Below are 18,482 nucleotides of genomic sequence, written 5' to 3' on the forward strand. Positions count from 1 at the left end.
GATTATCTCTGCTATCTTTTTTTTTTTTTTTTTTGCGGTACGCGGGCCTCTCACTGTTGTGGCCTCTCCCGTTGCGGAGCACAGGCTCCGGACGCGCAGGCTCAGCGGCCATGGCTCACGGGCCCAGCTGCTCCGCGGCATGTGGGATCTTCCCGGACCGGGGCACGAACCCGTGTCCCCTGCATCGGCAGGTGGACTCTCAACCACTGCGCCACCAGGGAAGCCCCTCTGCTATCTCTTGCTCTGTAACTAACCGCCCTCAAGTTTGATGGATTAAGACAAAGCACTTATTATTAAGCACAAGTTTGAGGGGTGGCTGAGTGCGATTTGTCCAGGGCCAGTCCCTCTGGGGTCCCGTGTCCTGGGCAACTTCACTAGGGCTGGTGGTCGGCGGCTCGCTGGTCCAGTGACTCACTGTCTTGACTGGCTGTTAGTGTGACGTCAGCTGGGCCAACAGTCTGTCACCCATCAGGTTAGTCATGCTCCCTCGTATGGTGGTGGGAGGTCCCCAGCGGTGGAGAGGACGAACCCCGGTTCATGGTGCCTGCTTTTCACATGTATCACCTCAGCTCTTTCTCTGTCAGATCTTCATCCCAGTTATTCAGTGGTGCCTGGTGAGTGGGCACAGAAAGGAAAACCTCCACACTGAGCGCTCCTCCTGTGTCCACCAGCCGGCCGAGGCGCTTTACACACACACACGTGCTCATGCACACTCGCACACACACAAGGTAGATCTGATCTCCTCCTCGGACGTGAGGAAACTGGTGCAGAGAGGTTAAGAATGGCCTGGCGTCACGCAATGCCAGCAAAAAAAAAAAAAAAAAATCAATTGCATCTCCTGCCGCCGCACCACGCATTTCCTGGAGTTTCACATCCACGCTGTTTCCTAGGTAACCACCACACAGCCCGCAGGACCGTCTGCATGAAAGGAAGGGGGGTGGTCCATCCAGTGTCCACTCTTTCCCTCTTTTCCTGCATCAGCAGTGCTGCAGCCCTTTGTTGGGGCGTTACTGTGGGCAAAAACAGAAAGCCCAAAGCTTGCCGGTGGGATTAAATTTCCAACAAGATACTTCTGCTCACTGAAGGACCGCATTCATTGAGCGTCTCGCCTGTCAGAGCAGTGAGCCTGTTTCTATTTTTATTCACTCCCTGCCTTTCCCTTTTGCTCAGGCTTTCTGTCTTCACAGCAGGCTCCCTTTGCTGGCGCCACAGCCGTGAGAACTTCCAAAGAGCCTGTGCCCTTGACCCCAGGACCTCTTCCCCTCGGGCAGCGGCTCTGCAGAGTCCTCATCCTGCCCTGACCTGCAAGTGACCAGGACAGGGACCAGGGCCAGCAAGTGTCTGTGCCATGGGCCCGGTCACCCTGGCGCTGAGTCTTTGTCATCGTGCTTGCCCTGTGATGGTCCCTGCAGGTGGCCGCTGGGACCTCAGGAATTTGACCCCCTGCCCTGATACTGGGACAGGCTTGGGAAGGGAGGAGATAGGCGAGGAACAGGAGAATGGGGCAGCCCCTCCCTCCCACCTTCAACGGTTTGATCTTCCTCCATCCAGAGCATTTCCTTACCCTTTTCTACGAAGCTGAAAACGCATTTGCTGTTATGAGCACCTCTCTTCTGACATAAATATTAGTGAAATGTGAGCTCCCGGGCGTTGCTGCTGAGAGCCGTTTTTCTCGGCAGCGTTTTGTGCAGGCAGCGGTCGGAATGTCTGTGTCCAGTCCTGTGATACACGATTAACATCTTCACTTGCCATTTGAAATACGCCTGCACAGCTGCAGTGCGGGCCGGGTCAGGGTGGCCCACAGGGTCGGGACGTGGCCTCGGTGATGCGGGTGTGGGGAGGCGTCTGCATCAGGGGTCTGAGCTGCTGGGCAAAGGTGCCTGGCACATCTCTGGACAGTCTCATCCCCAAGTCGGGCTTTTGGTTGTGGAAGGCAGTGGACAGGGTGGAGACAGGGCTCAGTGCCCAGGCGGCAGGGCCGGCAGCCAGTTCCAGCCGGCACACGACTCCCGGGCAGTGCAGCTGGATATTAGGTGAGCCTGTGGACTGGTGACACGCTTCCTGGGTGTGGTAACAGCACGGCAGTCGTGGGAGAGGGTGTCTTTGTCCTCAGGAGGAGTGTTGTGATGTCTGTAGTCCGTGTTCAAATAATTCAGCAAAAAATATACACGCAAGCCAGTGCCGCAAAGTGGGCAAAACATTAATAACGGTTGAAATTAGAGAAAGGCATACGAGGGTTAGGGTTGGCTGCTCTTCTTTCAGCTTGTAGGTTTTAAGTTTTATTTTTTAAATAAGTTTTTTCAAGGGTTGATTAGTTCTAGGCCTGAGACGTGAAACAGTTTTCCTCATAACGGGCCTAGAGTTAAACTCTAGAATAAGTGGTAGTTTCTTAACTGTCTTGCCGACTTCCTCCTTATTAATGTGGAAGAGTCCAGAAAGGGTGGACTCTGGTGAGAAAGCTGCATTCACATCCACCCGTTAGAAGTATGTCTCACAAAGCCAGCTGGTGTGTTCTTTTTTTATCTCGCTTTTTCTTGTTCTCACATATTCAGTGCTTAATTGTTTTTCTCATTGAAAAGAGTGTTTTTATCTGACTAGCCGTCCTGCCGCAGTAAGAGGGCGGGAGTGGTGTCTGCAGATTAAACCCCAAGAGTGGATGGCGAGTCTTCAGGTCCCTTTCGTGGTTCTGCTTTTATTATAGCCTTGAGGAAATAACTCCATCAGCTAAAACACACACAGGACAGCCACTCTTCTGGCCACTTGTATGTGAACAGCAAATCATTTAAAAAACAGATATTCTCTGTTTTGATGCTTGTGCAAATATAACATGAATGCCTGGCTCAAATGGGTAAATGCGTGGAAATCACACGATGGTGTCTGTCTCCCCTCCCAGACTGTGAGGTTCTTAAGGGCAGGGACAGTGTCTTATTTATAGGTGAACCCCCATTGCCCAGCACCATAAATAATTTGTTGAATAAACACATGAATAAATAAGTAAAATGAAAATAAATCAATGAAAAAAGGAAAATGAAGAGATGTGATGATATTTGAATTCTACAAACAGCCAAGGATTATGCAAATTTGTAATACCATTGTTTTATGATTTATCATGTTTGTAGACTAAATATAGCAGATGGATGTCCAGTGCTTACAAGGGAAATACTTAGGTAATGATACAGCATTATCAACATGCAAATGTCTGCTGTTGAGGAAGGATTAGACGCTAAAATTAAAAAAAAAGAAAGAAACTCTTGCATTACAGTGGTGAGACTCCAGGCAGCCTTCTTTATCCCGTGTAGCATTTTTTTTTTTTTTTGCGGTACGCGGGCCTCTCACTGTTGTGGCCTGTCCCGTTGCGGAGCACAGGCTCCGGACGCGCAGGCTCAGCGGCCATGGCTCACGGGCCCAGCCACTCCGCGGCATGTGGGATCTTCCTGGACCGGGGCACGAACCCGTGTCCCCTGCATCAGCAGGCGGACTCTCAACCACTGCGCCACCAGGGAAGCCCCTAGCATTTTGTTTTTAATAAAAGTAACTTATAAATGAGTATGACCCCTGCAGGCAAGCAAATGGAGGCTGTTTAATATAGAGAAGAAATAGCACAGCATGGAGAATGACTTGCCTCAGTCCACGTGGAATCTAGATTCAGAGAATTGCGTGTTGTTCTTATTAGAATGTTGGGGAAGAGAAGAGAGGCTTTGGAAGTAGCAGAATCCTGAACACAGCCTGATGCCGTGGCCTTGGCTCCAGCAGGTGCTGATGCAGAGATCAGGAAGGTGGGCAGGGAGGGGTGCGTGTTGGAACAAAGTTCAACGTCCATGGTGAGCAGGGCACACAAAGACAGAGGTCAGCTTGAACTAGAAGAGTTCATCCCATAAGCAGTCTACTTAATGTTGGACAAACTGTGAATCTACTCAATTTAAAGGTAAAAATAGCAGCACCCATTTCTGTGCCCATGGGTTCATCTTCAGATCCTAGAGTGTCCTATTTTGTGAACATTAATTGCACAGAATTCAAAAGCACTGTAGTGGGTTCAAAAATAATGCCTCCAATGACATAAGAATGGTGCTTATCCTTGCTGATAATTAGGAAATATAAATAAAATAGGAGTGAGATCATTTTTCATCAGATTGGCAAAAGTTTTGAATTTGATGATGTCCATTGTTAGAGAAGATGAATTTTTAGCACATAAACTAAAAATGTATGTTTATTAAAATTTTTTAAACTTTCCTAAATTTTCTAAAATCAACCTTAGTTTCTATCTCAAGAGCCCCCGACTCTGTTTGACAGAAAAGACAGCCTCAACTTAGTCGACGTAGGTTAATCTTTGTCAGTTCAGAAGACCCTCTGTCAACTGGGGGTTTCACCCTCCCCACTCCTCCCTGAGGCTGGTTCCACGTTAGAGCCGGTATATGTGATGCCAGAGCATCCCAAAGAGGGGGTCTTGCTCTCCCTCTTCACTGTCATCTACCCACATCCCCTGTCGTCCCCCAGGAGAGAGTTCGTGCTGACTTCTCCTCCGGGTCCCGTTGTGACAGTTAATTGTATGTGTCAATGTGACTGGACCATGGGGTGCCCAAGTAGTTGGTTACATGTGATTCTAGGTGTGTCTGGGATGGTGATTCTGGACGACATCAGCATTTTAATCAGCAAAGTGAGTGAAGCAAACTGCTTTTCCCAATGTGATGGGCGTCACCCAATCCTTCGGAGGTCTGAATAGAACAAAAAGATGGAGGAAGGAGTATTTGCTCTGTCTGCCCGACTGTTGAGCTGGGACATCAGTCTTCCGCCCTCAGCCTGGGGCCTATACCATCAACTGTCAGGATTCTCAGGCCTTTGGGCTCAGACTGGAACCACACCACCAGCTCTCCTGCACCTCCAGCTTGCAGATGGCGGGTGGTGGGACTTCCCTGGCCCGCAATTCCTTATTCTGTTGGCTCTTCTCTGGAGAACCCTGACTAATACACCTGTTGTCTAAACAATGTCTCTTTGGTTCTCCTGGCTCTCTCCCAGCTACATATGCTCCTCCCACTGAAAACATGGAAGCTTTCTGAAGCTCTCTTGCAATGTTCTGGGGCCCAGCAAGGCTCCCGGGGGGTCTTGGGACCTTCCAAGTCTGGACATGCATCTGCAATTTCTCCTCTCCTGCCGGCACAGCAAACTGGTAGGAGGAAATGTGTTGGGCTTTGCCATTTCTCAGGATCCAAGATAGAAGCTGGTATTCCGATTTCTGGCTTGAGAAGCTACCTAGGAGTTTATCAGCGAAGATGCTTTTGGCTGCAAGAAACAGAAGGTCCAACTGAAAGTAGCTTTCATCTTAAGAAACTTATTACCTTGTGAAACAAGAATATTAGAGCAGTAGTTCTCAAAGTGTGATCTAGTGACCCCCTGGGTGTCCCTAAAACCCTTTCAGGGCATCTGCATGGTCAAAATCATCCATTCCAAGTGCAAGATAGACCAATAGATTTTAATGTAATAGAGCAGAAGTCAGCAGTCATTTACAAAAAGTTTATTACAAAAAAGGTGCTATAAGTTAAGTTTTATTGGCACACAGCCACACTTATTTGTTTATGTTTCTTGATGCTTTTCACAGAGGGTAATGCAAATGGCAAAGTTTCATTCTTTTTCATGGCTGAGTAGTATTCCATTGTGTGTGTGTGTGTGTGTGTGCGCGCACACATTCATCTTTATGAATATGTGCTCACACATTCATCTTTATCCATTCATCTATTGATGGATACTTAGGTTGCTTCCATTTCTTGGCAATTGTAGATAACGCTTCTGTGAACATTGGGGTGCATGTATCTTTTCAAATTAGAGTTTTTGTTTTTCAGATCTATACCCAGGAGTGGAATTGCTCAGTCAAATGGTTGTTCTATTTTTAGTTTTTTGTGAAACCTCATACTGTTTCCACAGTGACTGCACCAATTTACATTCCCACCAACAATGTACAAGCGTTCCCTTTTCCCCACATCTTTGCCAACATTTGTTATTTGTGTTCTTTTTGATGATAGCCGTTCTGACATCATGAGACATCATCAGTGGGAGGTGATATTTCATTGTGGTTTTGATTTGCATTTCCCTGATGATTAATGATATTGAGCATCTTTTCATGGTCTGTTGGCCATCTGAATGTCCTTTTTGGAAAAATGTCTGTTCCGGTCTTCTGCCCATTTTTTAATCGAGTTGTTTTTTTTGATGTTAAGTTGTATGAGCTGTTTATATATGTTGGATATTAACCCTTTATTAGTCATATCATTTGCACATGTTTTCTCCCATTCAGTAGGTTGTCTTTTCATTTTGTCTGTGGTTTCCTTTCATGTGCAAAAGCTTTTAAGTTTAATTAGGTCCCATTTGTTTATTTTTGTGTTTATTTTCTTCCCTTTAGGAGACAGATCCAAAAACATATTGCTGTTATGTATATCAGAGTGTTCTGCCTGTGTATTCTACTAGGAGTTTTATGATTTCTGATCTTATATCTAGGTCTTTAATCCATCTTGAGCTTATTTTTGTCTGTGGTGTTAGAGAATGTTCTAATTTCATTCTTTTACATATAGCTGTCCAGTTTTCACAGCACCACGTATTGAAGAGGCTGTCTTTTCTCCATTGTATATTCTTGCCTCCTTTTTTGTAGACTAATTGACCATAAGTATGTGGGTTTACTTCTGGGCTCTCTATCCTGTTCCATTGATCTATGTGTCTGTTTTCGTGCCAGTACCATACTGTTTTGATTACTGAAGCTTTGTAGTGTAGTCTGAAGTCAGGGAGCATGATTCTTCCAGCTTCATTCTTTCTCAAGATTGTTTTGGCTCTTTGGGGTCTTTTGTGTTTCCATGTGTGTGGTTTTTGAATGGGTGTGGAGGTTGTGAGTGGAGGGTTTCAAGAGAAGAGCAAGCAAATAAAATATTTTCCAAAACCCTTTTCTCATAAAAAGAAAGAAGTGATTTTTAGCAATTCAGGGGCATAAGAGTGAAATGGTTACAAAGCTGCCAAAATCAGTAAATATTAGCTGCTCCAAACATTTGGTGAAGCAAGACAGAACTAGTTTTAGAAGCTGCGGAGCATCTGAATTCCCTTTTCATCTTATTACATCCAAATCTGAGGGGTTTCCAGGGGGAAGCAGAGATAAGGCCCTGGCCAGCTCTCTTTCTGTACATGTGACGGGCTGCCAGTCCTGTCCCCACCTCTGCCTGCTTGGTGTCGGTCAGGACAGGTTTATGGATGCTGTCCCAACAGCTGGGCTGTGAAAGGTCACCTCCCTGGATGACGCACAGGCCCCTGGAGCATTTCCAGTTCTCAGCAGTCTCTAGCCTGGACAGGGCAACCAGGGTGAAGGGCCTGGAAGCAGGTCACATCCACAGGCACCTCCACAGGCCGGAGTCCCTGCCAGGTGGCAGAACGCTTACACCAAAATGCAGGTCAGCAAAAAGGTGTGGATGCCGAATGACTGAGACATTTTCCCACACTCGGTAGCCCAGCCTCTCTCACGTGGAGGCACTCAGTAAATGTCTGTGCAGTGAGTGGTCAGTGAGGAAAGGGAAGAAGAGCATCCTTTTCAATGGGCTTTGTGGGCTGGCAGCAAAATGGATAGACTGTGACCCCTTCAAGCAGGTGAGGTGTGGAAGTGTGACGCGGGTGTTAGAGACTCTGCCACCCCCTAGTATTATCTTGTTTTTAATATGCTAATGCTGCACGGAAAACATTTATTCTGGGATCTCTGCAGCTAGAACTCCACACCCACCGACATCATCCAGGGGCCCTGCCCCTCCCTGGCTGGTGGGGGTAGCAGTGTGTCCCTGGGCGCAGGTTAGAAATGTAGGACTTCGGGCCCCGCCCCAGACGGACTGAGTCAGAATCTGCATTTTAACGAGATCCCCAGGGAAGAGCCGGCAGGTTAAAGTTTGAGGAGCCCCTGGGGACGCAGACATTCTTGCCCCTGTGATGAGTCGTCAGGAGAGCCTGGGAGACCCCGCTGCTCAGGACACACGTGGGGTCACATTAACAGAAATCTGGGGTTTTCTCCCCAGACCCCAGCGATTTCGTATGGCTCAGCGTCACACGTGGGGAGCGTCCAGAGTGTTTCCACGCTCCCCTCCTCGCCCAGTGTGTGGTGTCCCCACCTCCTGCCCGCTGACCTGGGTACCAGCCGTGCCTCCTGAGAGATGGCCAGGGCTTCCAGGGCGCCGTGTTCAGGAGGTGACGGTTCTCCACCACCTTGAATGTTACCAGCAACGGCAGTGACCGCTGATAGTAATATCAAGTGCTGCCGCAAACCAGGCGCTGTTCTAGGGGCCGCGTCTGTATCCGACCCACGGGGCAGGCATAACAACCGTTCCTATTTCGTAGGCGCAGAAACGAAAGCCCGGAGGCATTAAGTACTTGCCCAGTTCCCGCAGCTTGTAAGTGGAATGACACCTGCTTGCACCTGGGCCCTGGCGGCAGAGCTGCCTGACGCTCTGACAGCACAAGACTGCTGGTCACTTCCTGCTGGGCACACACGCTAAGGCTCAGAGGAGCCAGAGACACAGTGAACCGTCTAGAAGTGGGTGAAGAAAGCGAGGACATGAAAAGAAGCTGGTCACCCACGCCACTGTGGGCAGACATGTTCCCAGGAACCGAGGGGCCCCCCTGAGTCCCACAGTCTGCAGTGTGATCAGGCCCAAGTCTGGCCCGTGTCCCTGGGACACATAGACCTCGCTGAAGGACACAACTATCACAGACAATCAGCTGTGAGCGAGGACGGCTGGACAGGACGGGAGATGTGGGCAGGGGTGGGGGAGGAGTGCCAGGCCAGGGCCTGAGACCTGCCGGAGAGAGGCCCCCGAAGGCTTTGTCCAAGAAGCCCCCAAGGGGAGGTGCCGTCACCTCAGTGGTCTGGGGGTAACTGAGGGGACAGAACAGAACTGCTGGAGCGAGGGTGAGAGAGAGAGGAGACCCGTCCCAGGTCCACGGCGGCCCGAATGACCGCGTCTGTCTGGTTGGCGACCATCTCAGAGGGCGTCAAAGTCAGGAAAGGGAGGTGGGAGGGAGCCCATGTGGGAGACGGTCGCGTTAGGACGAGACTCTCGGAGCTTGCAAGTCCTTTGCTTCCAAGGCCTAGAATTTCTGATTTCCTCCAGGAACTTTCTAACCTCATCGTACAAACTATCTGGCAAAGGGAACTCCTCACCTGGATGAGGAGTCGGGGTGTCACTGAACCCCTAGAGGCCAGGAGCAGCACTGGCCATGCAGTGACCTGCTCAAGGCCTGGCCGTGAGCTGCCGCCGACCCCTTGTCTCCCAGACTCCCATCTTCTTCCTCCCCTCCTCTTTTGGTCGAAAGCTTTGGGCGGTGCTTGCCCTCAGCGGGCTCCCCTCCTGGGTGCTGTTGCTGGGGCTGACACAGGGGAAGGCCTTGCTTACACCATTTCTCTCCCGCCTCCTGGCCTCAGGGGTTGCTTCTGAGCTCCTGGATCTCTAGGAAGGCATTGCACATGGAGATGCTGCTGGTTCCCAAGCATAACCACGTCTTCTACATCTCCTTAAAATCTCTCACTTCACCTTTGCATAATTGAATACCAGATTCAACACTAAAAAAACCCAAAAACAACCAAAGAAATTCACTCTTATGAATAGAGGCAAGACATGCACATTGGTGCCGTGTAATGAAGATCTGCCCACAAAGACTGCTCTGGGTGGAAGCTGGGCGGATGGCAGCCTGCCCTCAGCCTGTGCCAGCACTCACATCCACCCACTGGCTTTTTCTGAGAAATATCCAAACAAAGGGGTACGATTGTGTGAAATGCCAGCCAAGGAGCCAGCCTGTGGGCCTCCCCGGGGTGAGGGGAGGGGCTGGGCTGGGGAGGCTCGTCACGGGTCAGGAATGCAGGTGGACTCAATGCAGGACTCCTTTCCGCCCAAGGACTGAAAGCTACAGTCTGGGGTGTCTGCCACCTAGAGCAGGAGACGGCATTTACACCAAGCCCAGCCACCCCGCTTCCCAGACACCTGTCAGGACTGCGGGGTGGGGGGGTGGGGGGAACAGACCAAAGCCGAGGGAGGCCAGGCGCGCGGTGATGGCGAGGAGCACGCTGCTCTGTGAAGGAAACGGCACTAATTATACAGCCACATTCTCTATAATAACAGCTTGGCTGTTTCAAGAGCTATCGTTTAAACCAGCCCGTTGTCTCCTACAAGAGCCCCGATTCTCATTAATATGTGAGTCACATTAGACCTTCCAGTTTGGGGGTTGTAAATGTTGCTTTTCTATGGAAATTGGCCTGATTTCAAACCAATGAGGGTGCGCTGATGCCTTCTCCGTGTTTCCATGGCATCTTTACAGCAGCTACCACGGCCTGGTTGCACTTAATTGTGCTTCGATTTGTCTCCCCAGTGGCTTGGAAACTCCTTGAAGGCTGGAGTGTGTTTATTCCTATCTGTATCCTTAGCCCAGTGTCACACACGGGGCAGGTGCCCAAAGATTATGTGTCAAAGTAAATGGATGATGAAATAGAAGCGTGACAATCAAAAGCGAGACTTCAGAAATGACTGGATCCCAGGGTCCTTGGAAGACGGCGGCGGGGTCATAGCTTTGAGTCTCCCTCAACTATCTTCTGTCACTGCCCCCATCAAAAACAGGCCAAGAGGGCCTCCCTGGTGGCGCAGTGGTTGAGAGTCCACCTGCCGATGCAGGGGATACAGGTTCGTGCCCCGGTCTGGGAGGATCCCATATGCCGCGGAGCGGCTGGGCCCGTGAGCCATGGCCGCTGGGCCTGCGCGTCCGGAGCCTGTGCTCCGCAGCGGGAGAGGCCACAACAGTGAGAGGCCCGCATACCGCAAAAAAAAAAAAAAAAAAAAAAAAAACAGGCCAAGAAACTGACCCTAATCAAACTAAAAAATCAAATCTCCCTTTCAGAACTAGCCTTATAGTAAGAAAAGCTGCTGGAAGCAGAGTCCATAATATGGAAGATGGGATTAACAGCATCAAAGGAAAGAAAAGATCCTGGTAAAAATGAGGGAGGGAGACTGATTGAAGCAGATCTCAGAAAGTAAGCTGGTTAAAAAAATAAATAAAAAAAATCACTTTCTGAAAACAACACAAGGGGGAGCAATAGAGCCATGCAGCTCTTAAAACTATCCTGGCTTTTCTTTTACGCCTAAAACTACAGGAAAACCCATTTCGCTTTAAAAAGGGCAACAGAGAAAAATCGTGCTCAAATCTCATACAAAATTATTAATAAAAGCAAGGAGAATTATAAGCAGAATAATGTCTCTCCAGATAAGTATGCCAAAAACACAACAGATTCAAATGGGTGAAAACTGTAACCTAAAATTTCAAATTATCTAAAAAAGAAAAAAATCAAGCAAAGGATAACAGATATGAAAGAAAAATGCATTAAAGTTACAAAAACTCTGAAATGAGATTCTTTGGGAAAAAAATTCTAAATAGGTGAAAGAAGTGAGAAAAAAGTAAAAAGAAAGAAAAATCATAAATGAAGTCCAAACTAAAAGGAATACAAGAGCAAATACACAGGACATACTGCCGTAAGAGAATTAGTAGTTGGAAGGGGAAAAAAAACCCATCATTTTAATCAAAAGGAAATGAAAAGAGGAATTCTACTTTCAGCCAAGATGGGGCAACAGGAATTGGATTACTCTCCTGACTGAAACAACTAAAAACCTGGGCAAAATATATGAAACAATGGTTCTCAAGATGTTGGACACCAGGCAATCAATGACTGGCCGCTGAGGAAAGGGAGATGAAGTTAGCATGTGATTGCCCCAGCTCACGGTTTGGAGGCAGCTTCCAGGCTGCAGTGGGGACGGGGGGAGGTGGAACCCAAACAGGGTTCGGTGGTCTCAGTGAGTTGAGGACCGAGACATCAGAATTCAGAGGGCCCAAGTCAGGCAGGGGCACAAGGCAGAAAACAGAAGAGGAAGGAACGTCACAGAGAGAGCTCTGGGGGTCTGCAGAGAGGGCCTCTCGTGTCTTTGGCTGAGAACAAACGTGCATGTGCAAGGTCGGAAACTACTGCTCAAGAACAGGGGAAAAACTGCTGGAAAGCAGTAGACAAAACAGTTCCTAGAGCTCATGCAGGGCTGGGAATGATGTGTGTTTCTATTAGCTAGACTGGAAACACATCATCATGCGTGGGCATTGCTGTAATAGTGGGGTTAAATTATCCCTGGATCAAAGACTACTTTGGATTTACCCTAGTAAAGCTTAGAAGCATGTTTCCAAAGGACCCACTTGATTCCAAGTAACATAACCGTGTGCCAGAACAAAGTCCCATAACATTTAAAAGACTATAACAAAATCCAGCAGTCAACAACATGAAACTCACAATGTCTGGTACAAAGAAGTGGGAAAATATGGCCCATAACCCCGAGAAGGATCAATTATAGCAATAGATCTGGAAATGACAAAGATGATGAAATGACAGACAAGGACCATAAAGCAGTTAGTGTATTATATGCTCCATACACTCAAGAAAGTAGAGGAAAACATGAACACGAAGAGGAGAGAAATGGAAAATTTTTAGAAGACACAAATAGAACTCCTAGAAATTAAATATATAATATCTGAGATGAAAAATATTTGTATGAGATTAACAGCAGAGAACAGTGACTTGAAGGTACAGTAGTCAAAACTTGAAGCACAGAGAAAAGACTGAACAAAACATGAGCAGATTATCAGTAAAGTGTGAAACCATGTCAAGAAGTCTAAAATGGGGCTTCCCTGGTGGCACAGTGGTTAAGAATCCACCTGCCAATGCAGGGGACACGGGTTCGAGCCCTGGTCCGGGAAGATCCCACACACCGCGGAGCAACTAAGCCTGTGTGCCACAACTACTGAGCCTGCGCTCTAGAGCCCACGAACCACAACTACTGAGCCCACACACCACAACTACTGGAGCCCGCACGCCTAGAGCCCATGCTCCACAACAAGAGAAGCCACTGCAATGAGAAGCCCACACAATGCAACAAAGAGTAGCCCCTGCTCGCCGCAACTAGAGAAAGCCCGTGCGCAGCAATGAAGAGCCAACACAGCCAAAAATAAAATAAATAAAATAAATAATTTTAAAAAAGTCTAAAATGCATGCAGTTGGAATCTCAGAATAAAGTAGGGGGATGGAAAAATATTTGAAGAAATTATGGTAGAAAATTTTATGAATTCGATGAAACTATAAGCTCACAGATTCAGGAAGCTCAAGAAACCCCAAGTAGAATAAAAAAGAGGAAAGCACCCCAGAGCACATCACCTTAAAACTGCTGGAAATTAGTGATTATCTTGAGATCATCTTAAAAGCAGCTAGACAGAAAAATAAAACATTATATACAGGGAAACAAGGTTGATAATTATTGGTGATGTCTCATCTTATACAGCACAAGTTAGGAGACCATAGAATTATGTCTTTAAAGTGCTGACAGAAAACAAGTTGTCCACCTAGAATTCTATATCCAGTGAAAATATCTTTGAAAAATGAGGCAAAATACCTTTTTCAGCCAAACAAAAGCCAAGAGATTCATGTCCAGCAGGTCTGCACTACAAGAAACGTAAAGGAAGTTTTTCAGGCAGAAGGAGATGTGATCCACCCACAAAGATGAAGTGACCTGAATTGGTAAATGTTGTGGATAAATCTGTTTTTCTTAGTTTTTAATCTCTTAAAACTATATATAACATCACACACTTTGGAGTCAGAAAACCTGGGATTTATACACAGGTCCTCCAGTTAGAGCTGAATGATTTGGGGGCAAGTCACTTAACCCGAGTTCTATCAGGAAGAGTCAGTTCCCTAAGGAAGGATGAGACTGCCAGGCGCATGGCCCGTCGTCGCTCACCTCACAGGACAGGTAGTCCAGGCTAGTCAACCAGCATTGCTTTTCTCTGACCACATGACCGATCCAGGGATGGGCACACAACATCTGTCTGGCCAGTCTGGGTTCTTTTCTCTTAGTCTCTAGGAATAGGGGGGAATGAACCTGAAGTAGCCACCGGGTGGGGAGACCCTGCCTCAGCATGAAGCCCAACAGAAAACCGCAGAGCCAGGAGAGCAGCAGAGAAGGACACGTTCTGAGAACTTGTTTAGAGGCCCCGGATGCAGCCATGAGACAGCCAGAAGGGTCTGCCCCGGACTTTCAAATTATGTGAGCCAACAATCTCCCAAACTTACCCCTTTTGTAAGTAAATTTTGAATTGATTTTGGACACAATGAAAAGCACCTAAACTGTACAGCATCTCTGAGTGGATGAAATGAGACAAATATGTAACCTACACGTTCAATAAATCCTGCATGTCATCACTTCCTTATCACTACACGTAGCTAATGCCCTTTAACCTTCTGTACAAGTAGGGTAAGGACTCTGTTTTATAAAGGAATTTACAGAGGTGAAGTGACTCATTAAGATCCCGGAGTTAATAAATGACGTGACTGAGAGCTGTGTCTCCTCTACACTGTGGTCTCCACAGTAACATTCCTGGCACGCAGTCGGCACTTGGTAAATGTTGGTTCCCTGCCCGTTTCCTGTAAACGAGACCCTAAAATCATGCCTGTCCGCCCAGAGATCTAAAAGAAAGGAGAAGCTGAACAGTTGCTTGTCTTGATTCTGGCTCATTGCGGTATAGTTAGCTCTTCAGAGCATTATCTTGGAAGGATCTGACCTTCTCAAGGCTTGAATCTTCCCGTCTTAGCCTCCGAAGGCTCGTCCCTCTCAGCTGTCCCCCCGAGGTCTCTGCTGCGTCTGGAAGTGGCTGTCCCACAGATTCCCCGCCCCGGCTGGCCCTCCAGCACACTGACTTGCATTGTTCCCTGGCATGTACCAGCGTCCTCCTGGGCAGGCTGTCCCCGTGACCCAGGTGGCCCCCAGCCGCTCACGCCCCGTGTATGGCCTGTACCCTCTCCTCCCACGCAATTCACCAAAGTCGTCTTGGTTCATTCTCCTCAGTGACCAGGTGTGCAGGTCACACTGAACACATTCATGAAAAAACATCCTACTGCTTTGGCCAAACAAACGTTCACAATCGGTGCAAGCTGACATGACCACTGCACTACAGATCATTGAAAGGAATTTCCCTAGAAGCCATGGGTATGTGCTGTCATCAGTTGACTAAAAGGAAGGTCCTGAAGTGAGACGAGTAAACATTTCAATCCAGGAGTTTGAATCAAGAACCTTCTTTAATTCAGTCTTCAGCTCCCTGTTTTAGAAAATGGGAACTCTTGTCATGAAACACTTTGCAAACTCATGTCTGCAGAGAGCCCTGCAGCAGGAGCTAAGAGATCAGGGTTAATGTCACTCCTTAGCCCCCGCTCTGATTATGGGAGAAACTTCTGGTTACCCATCCAGTGTCCATTCTCCACTTCTTCCTTCCTAAAAGGACCTCTGAGTTGGTGGTGGGGCAGGGGGATAATGTGTGCTCATCTAAACGGCTACTTCTCTCTGCACCCCCGGCAAAAAAAAAATGTGGCCGGTGAAATGCAGGCAGAGGCCATGGAGGGGGCTCCTGGCACGAGTCTTTAAAGTGGCTTTACTCAGCCAGAAGGTGCCTCTTTACCCTCCTCCTTCCACCTTCTTGCCAAGAACCCAGACACCATGACCAGAGCTGCAGCAGCCATCCTGCAGCCCAAGGAGAACTCGAGGTTGAAAGCCAGTGGCAGCAATGAGTAGAGCATAAGGAGGATATTGTAGAGCTAAGGGCCTGGACTGGGTGTCTCTAGACTGTTTTAAGTTAGAGGGAAAAAATAACTCTAAGCCACTGTTGCTAGGAGCTGAACGTCAGCCTCAACTGGACAGAGTGACCTGAGGACATTGCTTACTTGGAGCCTTAGTTTCCTAATTTATAAGCTGATGGAGTCACGTGCCATCTCTACAGTTCCCTCTGTTTCTAAGACTCTGTACAGATGCACAAGTACGAAAACCCTAAGGCTCATCGGATCTCTATTCCACCTTGGCCTCCTGGGCAAACTGGAAGGCATCTACATCCCTAGGTGGAGTCACAAGGACTATAAATTTATACCACGTGACCCAGCAGTTCCACTCCTGGGTATATACCCAGGAGAAATGAAAACACACATACACAAAAAAAAGTGTGCATGAATGTTCATAGCAGTATTATTCTTAATAGCTAAAAAGTGGAAGCAACCTAAATGTCCATCAGTTGACAGATAAACAGAAGGTGGCATATGCACACAGTGGAATATTATTCATCTGTAAAATGTCATGAAGTACTGACACCTGCTACAACAGGGATGACCCTTGAAAACATGCTAAATTTAAAAAGCCAGACACAAAAGACCACATGTTGTGTGATTCCGTGTATTTGAAATGTCCAGAAAAGACAAGTTTGTAGAGACAGATTCGTGGCTGCCAGGGGTTGGAGGGAGAGGGGAACAGGGAGGGAGGGCACGTGGGTGTGGGTGATGAAAATGTTCCAGAATCACACAGTGGTGATACTTGCACAACTCTGTGAATATACTAAAACCCACTGACTTGTACTCTTTTAAATGGTGAATTTTGTGTCCTGTGAATCATATCTCAGTTAATAGAAAAATAAGAAATGACTATGCAGCATTTTGAGTGAAATAGACTGCACCAAACTAAGCTTCTCTGGGTACGTGTCAGCAAGCATGCCTTAAGAAAAGCACGGAGGGTCAGGGAAGGAGGGGAAAACGCCTCTAAGAAGCACAGGTGTGAGTGAGTCTGTTTTCAAGTAAATGGCTCAACTTTGAGCCATTTTGAAAAGCATGACCTTGCAAGAGAATTTCTCTTGTACACTGGAAATAAATCAGCATTGTAATAGTTGTCAAGTAGTGTTGTGTAGTACGCAAGTCACAACTAAAATGGGGGTGTGTGGGGCTTTCCTGGTGGCGCAGTGGTTGAGAGTCCGCCTGCCGATGCAGGGGACACGGGTTCATGCCCCGGTCCGGGAGGATCCCACATACCTTGGAGCGGCTGGGCCCATGAGCCGTGTCCGCTGAGCCTGCGCGTCCGGAGCCTGTGCTCCGCAACGGGAGAGGCCACAGCAGTGAGAGGCCCGCGTACCGCAAAAAAAAAAAAAAAAAAAAAAAAAAAATGGGGGTGTGTAAAAGGTGGTACTCCAAGGAATATTCATGAACTTCCCACTCATTTTCACAGTAAGTACCCCCGATGGAGTATTCTTCTTGCAACCGTAATTGCAGTAGGACATATGTGTGGTGTTTTAGAATCAGGAGATTCAGCGTTGCCTGACACCCCGTCGGAGACAAAACACTCGACCCTGTGCCCAGCCCACGTGGGAAGGTTGAGTGTGGACCCAGGGACACCTTTGGGTTTTTCCTTGAAGCCAGGACACTTCCCTTTCCCTCGTTCACGATCCTCGTGTGGCCTTGTAAACAACAGGACCTGGGAGGTGCGGCTATAGAGAAAAAAACAGAGTCCAAAATCTGATTTGTACAGAAAGTTCTGTGAAATGAGACAAAATTCTCTGACCCTCCGTCTCCTTCCTTACAAAATAAGGAAGTCCAACTAGATGACCTCTTCAGGTTACTTTTAGCTCAAATTTCTATTAATCTAACACACTGTTGGTGATGAAGTGGGAGCTCAGCTTAGGGCTGAGGCAGAGGTGCAGGCAAATCGGGCACGTCGGGGTTCCCGTTCCTTCTCAGACGCCTGGGGGGACTCCAGCTCAGCCCCTAACCCCAGCCTCAGAATCCGGCATCACATCCCAGTGGGTCTTGTAATTCGGGTACCATGCCTGACCAGAAGTGAATGTCCTCCTGGTGGCACCTCAGGGAGGGCCGGAAGAATTCCTTTGTAGAAATGGTGTCGAAAACACACACCGTCACCATCGCCCCCACTACTAAATCCCATCCCACTGTGCTAACGTGACAAACGAAAGTAACAGTTTCAAAAAGTATCTCGTAATTCAGCTGTTATTCTGTGCATTTTCCTACTTTCGCAGTGTTTTCCTAAGTGTGCATTTCAAGTCACTTTATATAAATGGGCTTTTAAAGCTTCGCCCTGGAGCGTCTGCTTGACGGGTCGGTCTGGCACCCCTGTTCCAGTCATGCAGAAGCGAGCCCTGGCAGCGTGCGTGTGTGTGTGCCGACGGGCTGGCAGGCTGGCCTGCTGGGTGCCTCCTGTCCGCTCTTTTCTCACAAGGTGGAGAGAGAAGCAGGACACTTACAGGATGCCAAGAGGCACCTGGCAGGACTCCCTCTCGTCTCCAAAGTTACCCATCATGTGTCTGACAGGTTGTGGGAAGGCATAGCCAAGGGCGGATCCAGGGGGCCCTGGCAGCTGCCCCAAGTGATCAGAGCTCTTCAAACCACTGTTCCCCTTCAGCGAGGTTGTTGGCAGCTTTACACTAGCTCAGCAGGAAATGCACCTGCCTGTTCATTGTTAAATGTAGAATATGAAAGCAGAATCCACTGGTTCCTGACCCGTTTGACCCTCCCCATCACTGGGTTTAGTTTTTATGATGTATAATATTCAGAAGGTGAAGTGCTGCTCATTGCCACTTGGGGG

The 18,482-nt window shown here is 48.0% G+C and overlaps 1 long non-coding RNA gene across 1 annotated transcript in view; it reads left to right on the forward strand.

Moving 5' to 3' along the window:
* The window catches only part of LOC132497641 (uncharacterized), a 30,121-nt gene extending 19,337 nt beyond the window's left edge, over positions 1-10,784 (forward strand). Inside the window, exon 4 of the long non-coding RNA XR_009533624.1 lies at positions 8,347-10,784. This is a non-coding gene — a long non-coding RNA (uncharacterized LOC132497641). The remainder of the gene's footprint in view (positions 1-8,346) is intronic.
* Positions 10,785-18,482: the final 7,698 nt, after the last annotated feature.

The sequence above is a fragment of the Mesoplodon densirostris genome, chromosome 10 (genome assembly GCF_025265405.1).
Source record: "Mesoplodon densirostris isolate mMesDen1 chromosome 10, mMesDen1 primary haplotype, whole genome shotgun sequence".
Classification (NCBI taxonomy): domain Eukaryota; kingdom Metazoa; phylum Chordata; class Mammalia; order Artiodactyla; family Ziphiidae; genus Mesoplodon; species Mesoplodon densirostris.